Raw genomic sequence first — 15,699 nt, 5'->3', positions numbered from 1 at the left:
GAGTACATATATCTCTTTGACATCCTGTTTTCATTTCCATTGGGTAAATAACCAGAAGGGGAATTGCTGGATTGTATGGCAGTTCTATTTTTAACTTCTTGAGAAACCTCCATAGTGTTTTCTATAGTTACTGCACCAATTTACATTCCCACCAACAGTGCACAAGTGTTCCCTTTTCTTTTTTTTTTTTTAACATCTTTATTGGAGTATAATTGCTTTACAATAGTGTAAAGCTTCTGCTGTATAAAAAAGTGAATCAGCTATACATATACATATATGACCATATCCCCTCCCTCTTGCGTCTCCCTCCCACCTTCCCTATCCCACCCCACTAGGTGGTCACAAAGCACCAAGCTGATCTCCCTGTGCTATGCGGCTGCTTCCCACTAGCTATGTATTTTACATTTGGTAGTGTATATATGTCCATTACACTCTCTCACTTCGTCCCAGCTTACCCTTCCTCCTCCCCATGTCCTCAAGTCCATTCTCTACATCTGCATCTTTATTCCTTTCCTGCCCCTAGGTTCTTCAGAACCATTTTTTTTTTTAGATTCCATATATATGTGTTAGCATACGGTATTTGTTTTGCTCTTTCTGACTTACTTCACTCTGTATGACAGACTCCAGGTCCATCCACCTCACTGCAAACAACTCAATTTCGTTTCTTTTTATGGCTGAGAAATATTCCATTGTATATATGAGCCATATCTTCTTTATCCATTCATCTGTCAATGGACACTTAGGTTGCTTCCATGTCCTGGCTACTGTAAATAGAGCTGCAGTGAACATTGTGGTACATGGCTCTGTTTGAATTATGGTTTTCTCAGGGTATATGCCCAGTAGTGGGATTGCTGGGTCATATGGTAGTTCTATTTTTAGTTTTTTAAGGAACCTCCATACTGTTCTCCTTAGTGGCTGTATCAATTTACATTCCCACCAACAGTGCAAGAGGGTTTCCTTTTCTCCACACCCTCTCCGGCATTTATTGTTTGTAGATTTTTTGATGATGGCCATTCTGACTGGTGTGAGGAGATACCTCATTATAGTTTTGATTTGTATTTCTCTAATGATTAGTGAGGTTGAGCATCATTTCATGTGTTTGTTGGCAATCTGTGTATCTTCTTTGGAGAAATGTCTATTTAGGTCATCTGCCCATTTTTGGATTGGGTTGTTTGTTTTTTTGATATTGAGCTGCATGAGTTGCTTGTATATTGTGGAGATTAATCCTCTGTCAGTTGCTCCATTTGCAAATATGTTCTCCCATTCTGAGGGTTGTCTTGGTCTTGTTTATGGTTTCCTTTGCTGTGAAGAAGCTTTGAAGTTTCATTAGGTCCCATTTGTTTATTTTTGTTTTTATTTCCATTTCTCTAGGAGGTGGGTCAAAAAGGATCTTGCTGTGTTTATGTCATAGACTGTTCTGCCTATGTTTTTCTCTGAGAGTTTTATAGTGTCTGGCCTTATATTTAGGTCTCTAATCCATTTTGAGTTTATTTTTGTGTATGGTGTTAGGGAATGTTCTAATTTCATTCTTTTACATGTAGCTGTCCACTTTTCCCAGCACCACTTACTGAAGAGACTGTTTTTTCTCCATTGTATATTCTTGCCTCCTTTATCAAAGATAAGGTGACCGTATGTGCATGGGTTTACCTCTGGGCTTTCTATCCTGTTTCATTGATCTATATTTCTGTTTTTGTGCCAGTACCGTATTGTCTTGATGACTGTAGCTTTGTAGTATAATCTGAAGTCCGGGAGCCTGATTCCTCCAGCTCCGTTTTCTTTCTCAAGATTGCTTTAGCTATTTGGGGTCTTTTGTGTTTCCACACAAATTGTGCAATTTTTTGTTCTAGTTCTGCGAAAAATGCCATTGGTAGTTTGATAGGGATTGCACTGAATCTGTAGATTCCTTTGGGTAGTCTAGTCATTTTCACAATGTTGATTCTTCCAATCCAGGAACATGGTATATCTCTACATCTGTTTGTATCATCTTTAATTTATTTCATCAGAGTCTTATAGTTTTCTGCATACAGGTCTTTTGTCTCCTTAGGTAGGTTTATTCCTTAGGTAAGTATTTTATTCTTTTTGTTGCAGTGGTAAATGGGAGTGTTTCCTTAATTTCTCTTTCAGATTTTTCATCATTAGTGTATAGGAATGCAAGAGATTTCTGTGCATTAACTTTGTATCCTTCTACTTTTCCAAATTCATTGATTAGCTCTAGTAGTTTTCTGGCAGAATCATGTATAGTATCATGTCATCTGTAAACAGTGACAGTTTTACTTCTTCTTTTCTGATTTGGATTCCTTTTATTTCTTTTTCTTCTCTGATTGCTGTGACTAAAACTTCCAAAAATATGTTGAATAATAGTGGTGAGACTGGGCAACCTTGTCTTTTTCCTGATCTTAGTGGAAATGGTTTCAGTTTTTCACCATTGAGAATGATGTGGCTGTGGGTTTGTCATATATGGCCTTTATTATGTTGAGGTAGGTTCATTCTATGCCCACTTTCTGGAGGGTTTTTTATCATAAAAGTGTGTTGAATTTTGTCAAAAGCTTTCTCTGCATCTGTTGAGATGATCATATGTTTTTTCTCCTTCAGTTGGTTAATATGGTGTATCACATTGATTGATTTGCATATATTGAAAAATCCTTGCATTCCTGGGATAAACCCCACTTGGTCATCGTGTATGATCCTTTTAATATGCTGTTGGATTCTGTGTGCTAGTATTTTGTTGAGGATTTTTGCATCTATGCTCATCAGTGATATTGTCCAGTAGTTTTCTTTTTTCATGACATCTGTGTCTGGTTTTGGTATCAGGGTGATGGTGACGTTGCGAAATGAGTTGGGAGTGTTCCCCCTCTGCTGTATTTTGGAAGAGTTTGAGAAGGATAGGTGTTAGCTCTTCTCTAAATGCTTGAATTCACCTGTGAATCCATCTGGTCCTGGGCTTTTGTTTGTTGGAAGGTTTTTTTTTTTTTTTTTTTTTTTTTTGCAGTACATGGGCCTCTCCTTGTTGTGGCCTCTCCCGTTGCAGAGCACAGGCTCAGCAGCCATGGCTCACGGGCCTAGCTGCTCTGCGGCATGTGGGATCTTCCCGGACCGGGGCACAAACCCGTGTCCCCTGCATCGGCAGGCGGACTCTCAACCACTGCGCCACCAGGGAAGCCCTGTTGGAAGGTTTTTAATCACAGCTTCAATTTCACTGCTTCTAATTGGTCTGTTTGTATTTTCTGTTTCTTCCTGGTTCAGTCTCAGAAGGTTGCACTTTTCTAAGAATTTGTCCATTTCTTCCAGGTTGTCCATTTTAGTGGCATATAGTTGCTGGTAGCAATCTCTCATGATCCTTTGTATTTCTGCAGTGTCAGTTGTTACTTCTTTTCCATTTCTAAATCTATTGATTTGAGTCTCCTCCCTTTTTTTCTTGATGAGTCTGGCTAATGGTTTATCAATTTTGTTTATTTTCTCAAAGAACCAGCTTTTAGTTTTATTGATCTTTGCTGTTGTTTCCTTCATTTCTTTTTCATTTATTTCTGATCTGATCTTTATGATTTCTTTCCTTCTGCTAACTTTGGGGTATGTTTTGTTCTTTCTCTAATTGCTTTAGGTGTAAGGTTAGGTTGTTTATTTGTAATGTTTCTTGTTTCTAGAGGTAGGATTGTATTGCTATAAACTTCCCTCTTAGAACTGCTTTTGTTGCATCCCATAGGTTTTGGGTCGTTGTGTTTTCATTATCATTTGTTTCTAGTTATTTTTTGATTTCCTTTTTGATTTCTTCAGTGATCTCTTGGTTATTTAGTAGTGTATTGTTTAGCCTCCCTGTGTCTGTATTTTTTACAGATTTTTTTCCTGTAATTGATATCTAGTCTTGTAGCATTGTTGTCAGAAAAGATACTTGATACGATTTCAATTTTCTTAAATTTACCAAGGCTTGATTGGTGACCCAGGATATGATCTATCCTGGAGAATGTTCCATGAGCACTTGAGAAGAAAGTGTATTCTGTTGTTTTTGGATGGAATGTCCTATAAATATCAATTAAGTCCATTTGTTTAATGTATGCTTTAAAGCTTGTGTTTCCTTATTTATTTTCATTTTGGATGAGCTGTCCATTGGTGAAAGTAGGGTGTTAAAGTTCCCTTCTATTATTGTGTTACTGTCGTATTCCCCTTTTATGGCTGTTAGCATTTGCCTTATGTATTGAGGTGCTCCTGTGTTGGTGCATAAATATTTACAATTGTTATATCTTCTTCTTGGATAGATCCGTTGATCATTATGTAGTGTCCTTCTTTGTCTCTTGTAATGTCTTTATTTTAAAGTCTATTTTGTTTGATATGAGAATTGCTACTCAGCCTTTCTTTTGATTTCCATTTACATGGAGTATCTTTTTCCATCCCCTGACTTTCAGTCTGTATGTGTCCCTAGGTCTGACGTGGGTCTCTTGTACACAGCATATATACGTGTCTTGTTTTTGTATCCATTCAGCCAGTCTGTGTCTTTTGGTTGGAACATTTAATCCATTTACATTTAAGGTAGTTATTGATATGTATGTTTCTATTACCATTTTCTTAATTGTTTTGGGTTTGTTATTGGAAGTCTTTTCATTCTTTTGTGTTTCCTGCCTAGAGAAGTTCCTTTAGCATTTGTTGTAAAGCTGCTTTGGTGGTGCTGAATTCTCTTAGCTTTTGCTTATCTGTAAAGGTTTTAATTTCTCCATTGAATCTTGCTGGGTAGAGTAATCTTGGTTGTAGATTTTCCCCTTTCATCACTTTAAATATGTCCTGCCACTCCCTTCTGGCTTGCAGAGTTTCTGCTGAATGATCAGCTGTTAACCTTATGGGGATTCCCTTGTATGTTATTTGTTGCTTTTGCCTTGCTGTTTTTAATATTTTTCTTTGTATTTATTTTTTGATATTTTATTTATTATGTGTCTTGTCATGTTTCTCCTTGGATTGATCCTGTATAGGACTCTCTGTCCTTCCTCGACTTGATTGACTATTTCCTTTCCCATATTAGGGGAGTTTTCAACTATAATCGCTTCAAGTATTTTCTCAGTCCCTTACTTTTTCTCTTCTTCTTCTAGGACCTCTATAATTCGAATGTTGGTGCATTTAGTGTTGTCCCAGAGGTCTCTGAGACTGTCCTCAACTCTTTTCATTCTTTTTTTTTATTCTGCTCTGTGGTAGTTATTTCCACTATTTTATCTTCCAGGTCACTTATCTGTTCTTCGGCCTCAGTTATTCTGCTATTGATTCCTTCTAGAGAATTTTTAATTTCATTTATTGTGTTGTTCCTCATTGTTTGTTTGCTCTTTAGTTCTTCTAGGTCCTTGTTAAACTTTTCTTATATTTTCTCCATTCTTTTTCCAAGATTTTGGATCATCTTTACCATCATTACTCTGAATTCTTTTTCAGGGAGACTGCCTATTTCCTCTTCATTTGTTTGGTCTGGTAGGTTTTTACCTTGCTCCTTTTTCTGCTGTGTGTTTCTCTGTCTTCTCATTTTGCTTAACTTACTGTGTTTGGGGTCTCCTTTTCACAGGCTGCAGGTTCGTAGTTCCTGTTCTTTTTGGTGTCTACCCCCAGTGGCTAAGATTGGTTCAGTGGGTTTTGTAGGCTTCCTGATGGAGGGGACTGGTGCCTGTGTTCTGGTGGATGAGCCTGGATCTTTTCTTTCTGGTAGGCAGATCCACGTCTGGTGGTGTGTTTTGGGGTGTCTGTGACCTTATTATGATTTTAGGCAGCCTCTCTGCTAATGGGTGGTGGTGTGTTCCTGTCTTGCTAGTTGTTTGGCATAGGGTGTCCAGCACTGTAGCTTGTTGGTCGTTGAGTGGAGCTGGGTCTTAGCATTGAGATGGAGATCTCTGGGAGAGATTTCACTGTTTGATATTACGTGGAGCTGGGAGGTCTCTGATGGACCAATGTCGTGAACTCAGCTCTCCCACCTCAGAGGCTCAGGCCTGACACACAGCTGGAGCACCAAGACCCTGTCAGCCACACGGCTCAGAAGAAAGGGGAGAAAAAAAATGAAAGAAAGAAAGACCAAAAAATAAATAAAATAAATAAAGTTATTAAAATAAAAAAGTAATAAAAAAAGAAAGAAAGAAACATGAGAGCAACCAAACCAGAAAACAAATCCACCAATGATAACAATCGCTAAAAATTATACTAAAAAAAAATAAAAACCCCCAAAACGGACAGACAGAACCCTAGAAGAAATGGTAAAAGCAAAGCTATACAGACGAAATCACACGAAGAAACATACACATATACACTGACAAAAATAGAAAAAGTAAAAGAATATATATGTGAAAAAAAAGGAAGAGTACACATATCAGTACACATATCTACCAATGATAAGAAGCTCTAAATACTAAACTAAGATAAACATAAAACCAGAAACACATTAGATGCAGAAGGCAAACCCCAAGTCTACAGTTGCTCCCAAAGTCCACTGCCTCAGTTTGGGATGATTCGTTGTCTATTCAGGTATTCCACAGATGCAGGTACATCAAGTTGACTGTGGAGCTTTAATCCGCTGCTTCTGAGGCTGCTGGGAGAGATTTCCCTTTCTCTTCTTTGTTCGCACAGCTCCTGGGGTTCAGCTTTGGATCTGGCCCCGCCTCTGCCTGTAGGTTGCTGAGGGCGTCTGTTCTTCACTCAGACAGGACGGGGTTAAAGGAGCAGCTGATTTGGGGCTCTGGCTCACTCAGGCCAGGGGGAGGGAGGGGTACGGAATGTGGGGCGAGCCTGCAGCGGCAGAGGCCGGCGTGACGTTGCACCAGCCTGAGGCGCACCCTGCGCTCTCCCAGGGAAGTTGTCCCTGGATCACAGGACCCTGGCAGTGGCGGGCTGCACAGGCTCCTGGGAGGGGAGGTGTGGACAGTGACCTGTGCTTGCACACAGGGTTCTTGTGGCTGCAGCAGCAGCCTTAGCATTTCATGCCCGTGTCTGTCATCTGCGCTGACAGCTGTGGCTTGCGCCTGTCTGTGGAACTCGTTTATGCAGTGCTCTGAGTCCCCTCTCCTCACGTACCCCAAAACAATGGTCTCTTGCCTCTTCGGCAGCTCCAGACCTTTTCCTGGACTCCCTCCTGGCTAGCTGTGATGCACTAGCCCCCTTCAGGCTGTGGTCACACAGCCAACCCCAGTTCTCTCCCTGGGATCTGACCTCCGAAGCCTGAGCCTCAGCTCCCAGCCCCCACCTGTCCTGGCAGGTGAGCAGACAAGCTTCTCGGGCTGGTGAGTGCCGGTCGGCACCGGTCCTCTGTGTGGGAATCTCCCCGCTTTGCCCTCTGTACCCCTGTGGCTGTGCTCTCCTTCATGGCTCCGAAGCTTCCCCCCGCCCAACCCCCATCTCCGCCAGTGAAGGGGCTTCCTAATGTGTGGAAACCTTTCCCCCTTCACAGCTCCTTTCCCGAGGGGCAGGTCCCATCCCTATTTTTGTCTTTGTTTTTTCTTTTGCCCTACCCAGGTACGCAAGGAGTTTCTTGCCTTTTGGGAGGTTTGAGGTCTTCTGCCAGTGTTCAGTAGGTGTTCTGTAGGAGTTGTTCCACATGTAGATGTATCTCTGATGTATTTGTGGGGAGGGGGGTGATCTCCACGTCTTACTTCTCTGCCATCTTGAAAGTCCCTCCTCAAGTGTTCCCTTTTCGCTACATCCTCACCAACACTTGTTATCTCTTGTCTTTTTGATAACACCATTCTAACAGGTGTGAGGTGACATCTCATTGTGGTTTTGTTTTGCAGTCTGCTGCTGATCAGTGATGTTGAACATCTTTTCAAGTGCCTGTGGGCCTTTTGGTTGTCTTCTTTGGAAAATGTCACTTTAGTTCCTGTCCTTTTAAAAATTGAATTATTTGTTTTTTGTTATTGAGTTGTTCTTTATATATTTTGGATAATATTCCCTTATGTGATGCCATTGTTAAATTTGCAAGTATTGGAAAGTGTAAGTTTTATACTGAGGCAAGGCAGACCAAATCATTTTCAAAAATGATAAAATTAGGCTTCATGATAAATATAGACCTGTACAAATCATTCTTTCATTTAATAAATCATCAAATATGCGTTGCATGCCTACTAAATGTCAGATATAAGGAAATATAGTGATGGGTACAACATCTGACCTCTAGAAGTTCAGTCTAGTGATCCAGATAAGCATTGAACCTTTACACAGAAATATACAGTTAAAAATAGATAAATGAGATGAAGAAAAATATCTAAGGCAAGCTAGACACAAAATAAAATTTGTCATTAATTCATTGTGCAAAGACATAAGTGCTGTATTATAGTTGATGGCAATACAGTAGAAATGAAGAGTGAGCGTAATTTATGAAGCTTTTTTTTTTTTTTTTTTGGCTGAGTTGGGTCTTAGTTGCTGCGCGTGGGCTTTCTCTAGTTGCAGCGAGCAGGGGCTACTCTTCGTTGCGGTGTGCAGGCTTCTCATTGCGGGGGCTTCTCTTGTTGCGGAGCACAGGCTCTAGGCGTGCGGGCTTCAGTAGTTGTGGCACACGGGCTCAGTAGTTGTGGTTCACGGGCTCTAGAGCGCAGGCTCAGTAGTTGTGGTGCATGGGCTTAGTTGCTTCTAGGCTTGTGAGCTCTCCCCGGACCAGGGCTCTAACTGACGTCCTCTGCATTGGCAGGCAGATTCTTAACCACTGCACCACCAGGGAAGCCCCTATGCAGCTATTCTAAATGCTGACATGGCACAGACTTTGGATTTGGACATGAAATCCTGAAAATCCAGATGATAAAGCTCTCCTAATACAAATGCCATCTACGAAATGCCCATGACTTGTTTAAACTTTGCCGGCTCTGGTTGCAGTAGAAATGATTTTTATAAGCATCCATGCCTTAAGTGGAGAAAACATCTCTTCCCATATGAACATTACCTAGAAGACTCTCATTCATTGCTGATTAATTAGATCATGACTCTCTTCAGTTGTCTTCTTTCTACCTCTACCAAACCATAGTTAAAATTTGTTTCTCAAAAGAATACCTTCCTCTTGTGTTTGCAATTTAGCTGTCGTGCTAGATAGATTTGGGTTACATTAGCCATTCATATTAAAATCATGTTAGTTGAAAAATACTTCAGAAGACGTATTTCATACTTTCAAAGACATCAGAGACAGCTGTCGCCTCCTGCAGAATGAGATTATGTTTGTCAGTGTACTTTCAGGGTAGGGCAAGGTGTTCACCCATTGTTCAGGGAATTAGGTATTGTAGATAAAATAAACCTGTCCTCTGTATTCAAAATGCTCATTTAGTAAGAAATAAAAATGGGGCTGTTCTCATCTACACCACAGGGAGACAAAGGTTTAGAACTTACAGTACCGCACATACAGTAAACGGCGCTTTTATAGCGGTAAACAGAGGTGCAGTGCTTGAATTTGCACTGCTCTCCTGAGGGCTATAGGTTGGATTATGTTGCTGGTTCTGTTAGGGAAAGTAGAGCTCAAGGAAGAAATCTTGTTCTTTAAAAGAAATTTTTAATTATGGAAAATTTCAAACATAAATAAAAGTAGAGAGAATGGAATAATGAATCCTCAGGTATCCATGGCTCAGTTTCAAAAATTACCAATACCTGCCTCATCTTGTTTGTTTAGAACTATAGGTTTTATTCGGAAACACCCTGAAGGGGTCTGTCAGTTAATCCAGAGTCCCCATCAAATATTCTTCCAGCTTAGAATATTTTGAATCTCCAGTCGACAAAATCAAGTGCTTTTATGTTTCTCAAATGGATAAATTTATGGTCTGAGACTAATGGACTTTGGTTCATTTCCAAAAGATCAGGGCATTGAATTGAATTCATATTTAATTGACAACAGCACAGACTTTGATACATTGTTCTGTATTACAGGTTACACCACGTTCAGTCGTCAATTTTTGTAAGGTGAGTGCACTCTGAAGATGTGCTATGTTCGTGAAAATGCTTTATGTTTGTGAAAATGCTAGAACGGGAAGAAGAGGCTTTGGAGACTAGCAACTTGTTTGCAGGTTAAATCACACAAACAAGCTGAACTCAGACACATACGCACACACACACATGCAGACACACACGCTTGTGTGTGCACACCTGGAAAGCTAAACCCAAGTAACCACGGTCTGTGGACCCTACCCCAGCGTTTGTTCGTCTGTTCGCGGTTCCCAGTTCATCGTTTGTTCGCTGGCCTTCCTGCCCGGGTCTCTCCCTGCTCCATACAGGTTACCCATTTCAGGCCGATGTTTCTAATACTCCGATCACCTCACCACCAGACTTTAGCAGATGGTGCCCGCACAACTGTGTCCCGACTCCCTCCCCACCTGCCCGCGCCGTCTACCGCCTCACTGTCTCTCCTCTTCTCACGTGACATCTGTGTGATGTCATGGTCAACACATGTCACCACGTGTGGTCCTCCCATCGTGCCTGCTGCTTCAAGCCTTTGTACATGCGGGCCTGCTGTTCCCGCCACCTGGAATGCCCTTCCCCTTCTTTCTGCAAAATCTTGATTCATCGTCATACATCCAGCACGTGATTCCCTCAGGGATGCCCCTCCTGCCTGCCCGTCCACAGTAAATCACTCCGTGCTCTCTGCTACATCTCAGCTTCATAGCATTTCTTTTGTTTTCTATGAGTGCGTCTGCTTGTTGGAAATCAAATACCTATACATCTGCCTTTCCCACTAGGCAATGTGTGTCTCCAGGTTGAGATTTTCATTATTTTTCAAAATGTTAATCTCTGTCATTAGTATTTAGAGAGCCATGAACCACACACAGTGCCCAGCAAAATAATAGGAACTACATAAAGTTTTCTTGAATGCGGTAAAAATAATCCTTTTTGATGACTAAGATGCTGATTAAATGATTAGCCTCCTACAGCATCTCTTACTGACCTGGATCACTGGTTGCTCTCTGGGACTCACGAACGTGCTGTGGAGTTTTCCTCACTAGAGATCTGACCGCGCTCTTGTCTTGGGTCTGGAGAAGTTCCAGGTGGGTTTGCAAGGCTCCTGATGGTGCTTGACTAGAAACAGCGAGAAGAGCAGTCATGTGTGCCCAGCCAGCATTAGGGTGTTGAAGGTTAGATTGTGTCAGCAAGTTTCGTTGGACCGATTTTTTGTGATCTTTCCCAGGGCAGCTACCTTTGCTACCTCATCCAGGATGGCATGGGGCTCATGCTTGTCTGCCTAGGGTTCACGTTGAGTTCTTTGTTGCTGCCTGTGTAGCTCTGGGCAGACGATTCAACCTCTGAGTTCTGACCTGTCCACCTGTTTAATAGGGCCCCGTGCCTCTTAGGATAGCGTGAGGGATGAGCAAGGTTGACGTGACGCTGCACGTTCAGTGTGTAGGACAGTGCTCGGCACAGGGTGAAAGGCCTCGTGTCCCGGGGAGCCCGTGTCTAGTGGAGCAGACAGCACCCATCTGGCTTGTTTAAGCACTGAGGCTTTGGAGTGTGACACCCCATCGTTTCCTTATTACATGACTTGGGCACGTTAGTTAACCTCTGCCTCTTTTTCTCATCTTAAAATGGACATCAGAATTTGACTTCATGGGGTGAGAAATGAGTATGAAGTATTCATCACAGACCCTACTATATAGTAGGAGCTTGATAAATGGTGATTATTATAATTGAAGGGAAAAAAATGCCGGCTGTTATAATGACAGAAGTTACCCAGTATAGTAAAGGAGGAGCAACTATTACAAATGAATGCCAGTTCTTTCTTAGGGCTTACAGTTTTTGTGTGTGTGTAGTTTTTATTTTAACATTTCTTCATCAGAGCAGAAAATAGCTAGTTATTTGCTGGGTTTGTTGTCATCCTTGTTGGTGCTGTACTGGTGAGACCCTAGGTGCTACCTAGGGTTGCCTGTAGTTTCAAGGAAGAGTCTTGGCTTCCTTTTAGCCATTTGACCTGAGGAAATCTGTCTCATTTCCTAAGTCTGCAATATTTCTACCTGAAAGTATCAGTGAAGAGCTGACGTGAGGTTCTTGGGTCAATGCAGACACCAGTGCCGTGTAGCTTGGTACCCGGGATCTCCTTAGATGCGGGTACAGGCTAAAGCGAGTGCAAAGAGGGCAGCAGTTGTAACCCAGGTGTAACCGGGGCCTCGCTTCCTAAGCATCTCGTGCGGATGAGGAGTGGCTGTTTGGTGACTGCCGGCAGCTGCAGCCGCTACCGGGCAGGACCTGTTCCTCCCGCCACTGCAGCCTGGCCTGCTCAAAGCACCTCGGAAGCCATTTGCATTTGTGACAATCCTATCTTCGGCTCCAAAACCTTTCACTGTTCTCTCTGATAGGGTACTTTTCTTTCCAGAAACAGTTCAAAAACTTTTCTGTCTCTTTCATTTGTCATTCTTACATCTCATTTGAAAATGTGTTTTAATTGCACTTTTCTTTCGTTAATTTATATTGTAGTCGTTCTGTCTAAGACTCTGTAAGCCAGGCGGGCAGATTCATGAAAAAACTGCAAATTCCAGCACGTACCCGTGTTGTGTTGAGGACAAGTGAAAGATTGCTAGGCACGTCAGATGTTTAACGCTCTAATTTAATTTACTTCAAGCAGTTGAGCTTCAGCTGACCAGAGCCCTGCTGTGAGGAGACAAGCACAAATCAACGCCCGGGAGTTGTAGCAGCTTGGAGCCTCCCTGTCCCACCCCAGCCCTCCCCGCTCAGGGTTGATGTCCTTGGGCTCCAGGTGACAAAAGATACTGTCAGCCTGATGTTGCATCTGATGTGCTACTTTTTCCCCATTGCAGAAATCAGACCTTCCCAAAGCCGTGAGACTCCCCTGTCGGAAGATGAATGGAAGGTGTTAGTGTGACGGGAAACACAGGGACTCGAGCCAGCGTCCCACTCTGGGTATATGGAGACCGGGGTGTCGCTGGACCAATCCCTCTCAGCAAGGACAGCCCAGAGCAGCTGTTCCTTCCCAGACAGGAAGATACGTTTCAGGTGAGCAGCATTGACCATCCTGTTGGTTTTATGAACATTTCAAAGGAATTTCTGTAACACAGAGGGTGTGATTGTGTGTGTGTCCTATATAAAGTAAATCTCCGTCCATTAGAATCCCCGTGAATGATGCTAATGCCTATTGTAATTATCAAAGGAAGCATTTTTTCCCCTACATATCTTATATTAGCCAAGTTGTAGAAGAAAATTGCTTTCTTTAAAAACAGCTCATGTTAAGCCATTGGTTTGAAACTCTCCCCATAAACTGTCAACCTCAACTCAAATTTTAGCCGGATTATTAGCCATTTAGAGATGGTTCTGATGACGAAAACCCTTCTTTTATATGCTTGCGTATACTCGTAGATGTTGCTCTGCTGACCTGTGTGGGTGTGAAATCATTTTCTTGACATCTTCAGAGGCTGTTTTTTGAGGTTCTGCCAATGCTCATTTGAATATCTCTCTCCTTACCATCAGAGAACACTGAGCTGCATTGTTTTGAGAATTTTGAGAATCGCTGGTTGCTTCCCCCAGTTCCTCAGGGCTTTGGACAATTACATTCCACTTCGCTAATTCACCGCACTCCCACAGGGTGAAAGCCAAACAGGTCTTTGGTGCATTGTTCAAGGGCAGTTTTTCTCCCTGGGGAATGTTCCTTTGTGTCCTAAGACTAGACAGAGAATAGGGAATGCTTGGGGCCAACTCAAGTCACCAGGAAGCTCAAGTCACTACAGCTTAGGCTGTAGTACGTGGCCATCACTAATACTTAGGTAGTTTATAGATTTTCAGACCTGAACCTGGCATTCTTCTTTTGCAACCACTAGGTTTTCAGTCAAGACTGCAGTCATGAAGGAGCACTTTGGACCAGTTCACAGGCAGTCATACCTTATACAACACGTGCATTTCAAAAGATTATTTGAAGATGATTGTTTAGAGTTCAATATGCATGCGTTACGGCTAGATCCCTGGGCAACCCCACAGAAGTCTATTACGGAGAGTATACTTTGTGGCGTATGTATTTAATGTGTCGGTAAATCCTGTCAAGGTTTTCCTGGGAGGGTTCACCCAGGGTCCTATCTTGGAGTGGATGGTGTGGATTCTCAGTCTTGATTGCACATTGGAATCATCTGGGGAGCTTTAAAAACCACCAAAGCCTCCTTGTTTTACCTCCAGACATTCCAATTCTAGGGTGCAGCCTGGGCGCTGAGGTTTTTAGAAGCTCCCCAAATGACTGTAAAGTGCAGCCAAGGTTGAGAATCCCAGTTGTAGCATTCGACTGCAAATCAGGTGAGCTGGATCAGAGCCCTAGCTTTCTATGTATTCACTGTGTGACCTTGAATGTGTCCCTTATTTTCTCCAGGCCAGGATTATATTTACATATAGAATGGAGGAAATGATATCTGTTTTTTCCCTAAATTCCAAGGTAGTCTGATGACAAAAAGGGACAATGTATATACATTTAAAAAATCCTATGGAGATATAGAGAATGTAGTAAATTGGTTAAGAACAGAGGTCTTGGAGGTATAGAGACCAGTTTCGAATCCAGATGGGACACTCATTAGTTCTGTGTGACCTTGAGCAGATTGCTTATTCTCACTAATCTTGGATTTCCTTCCTAGTAAAGAGGGGGAGGTGGGTAATAATTCTACTTATTTAAAAGGCTCGTGAGGTTTAAAGACTGTCTGGGAATGTGTGTGATGGGCAGTGCCCCTGGGAGGTGGGTGTCAATTACGGTTGCCGAGGACTCTCTCCTGGCCAGTGGCCCCAGCATATGTTCCTATTGGCTGTGAAGTGAGAGCAGGACTTACCCAGCTCTAAGCTACTACCTCAACTGCAGAGGTTAGGGATGGGTACAAAAGTCCCCAGGAGTTTAGGGCCTTGTGGACCCTCGGCCAGCAGCATGGGCATCACCTGGGAGCTTGTGAGACATCCAGGCTCTTGGGTCCCACACCAGACATGCTGCATTTTAACAGCATCCCCAGGTAATCTGTGTAGACACTAATGGTTTTCTGCATCCCTCACTTTCTTTTAATATTTTTTATTGAAGTATAGTTGATTTACAATATTGTGTTAGTTTCAGGTGTACAGCATAGTAATTCAGTATTTTTGCAGATTATACTCCATTATAGGTCATTATAAGATGATGGGTATAATTCCCTGTTCTGTGCAACATATCCTTGTTGATTATCTACTTTCTATATGGTAGTGTGTATCTGTTAATCCCTTACCACTAATCTGTCCCTCCTCCTTCCCTCTCCCTTTGGTAACCACTGCTTTGTTTTCTGTCTGTGAGTCTGCTCCTGTCTTGCATATATATTCATTTGTATTATGTTTTAGATTCCACATATAAGTGATATTGTATGGTGTTTGTCTTTCTCTGTATGACTTATTTCACTTATTTAAGTTATTAAGTAATAAGGTGGTGTATTGCCCTTTTGAATCCTCACAGTCCAATGGCCTAGACATATCTTATTATAGTGAAAATGTCTGCTTATAAATCTACCTCCCTCACTAGACTAGAAATTTCTCTGAGTTAGGAACTATACCATCACCTTCATCTTTGTATACCTGTGGCCTTGCACATTTCCTACATTATATGTTAAAAAAACATTAACTTAGTTGAACTGAAAATTGTATGCAACAGACATTATGTCCATTCAACCCATAAAGAAACTGAGGACCAGAGATGTAAAACAACCTATTTTACCCAGATCACAACGTCCAAGATACCAACGGAGCCCAAAGTGATTCCAGAGCCAGTTCTCCACAATGCCACCTGGATAACAGATA

The sequence above is a fragment of the Monodon monoceros genome, unplaced genomic scaffold (genome assembly GCF_005190385.1).
Source record: "Monodon monoceros isolate NGI ecotype Baffin Bay Population unplaced genomic scaffold, NGI_Narwhal_1 Super_Scaffold_14, whole genome shotgun sequence".
NCBI classification, from domain to species: domain Eukaryota; kingdom Metazoa; phylum Chordata; class Mammalia; order Artiodactyla; family Monodontidae; genus Monodon; species Monodon monoceros.
Note: the sequence above shows the minus strand (reverse complement) of the source record.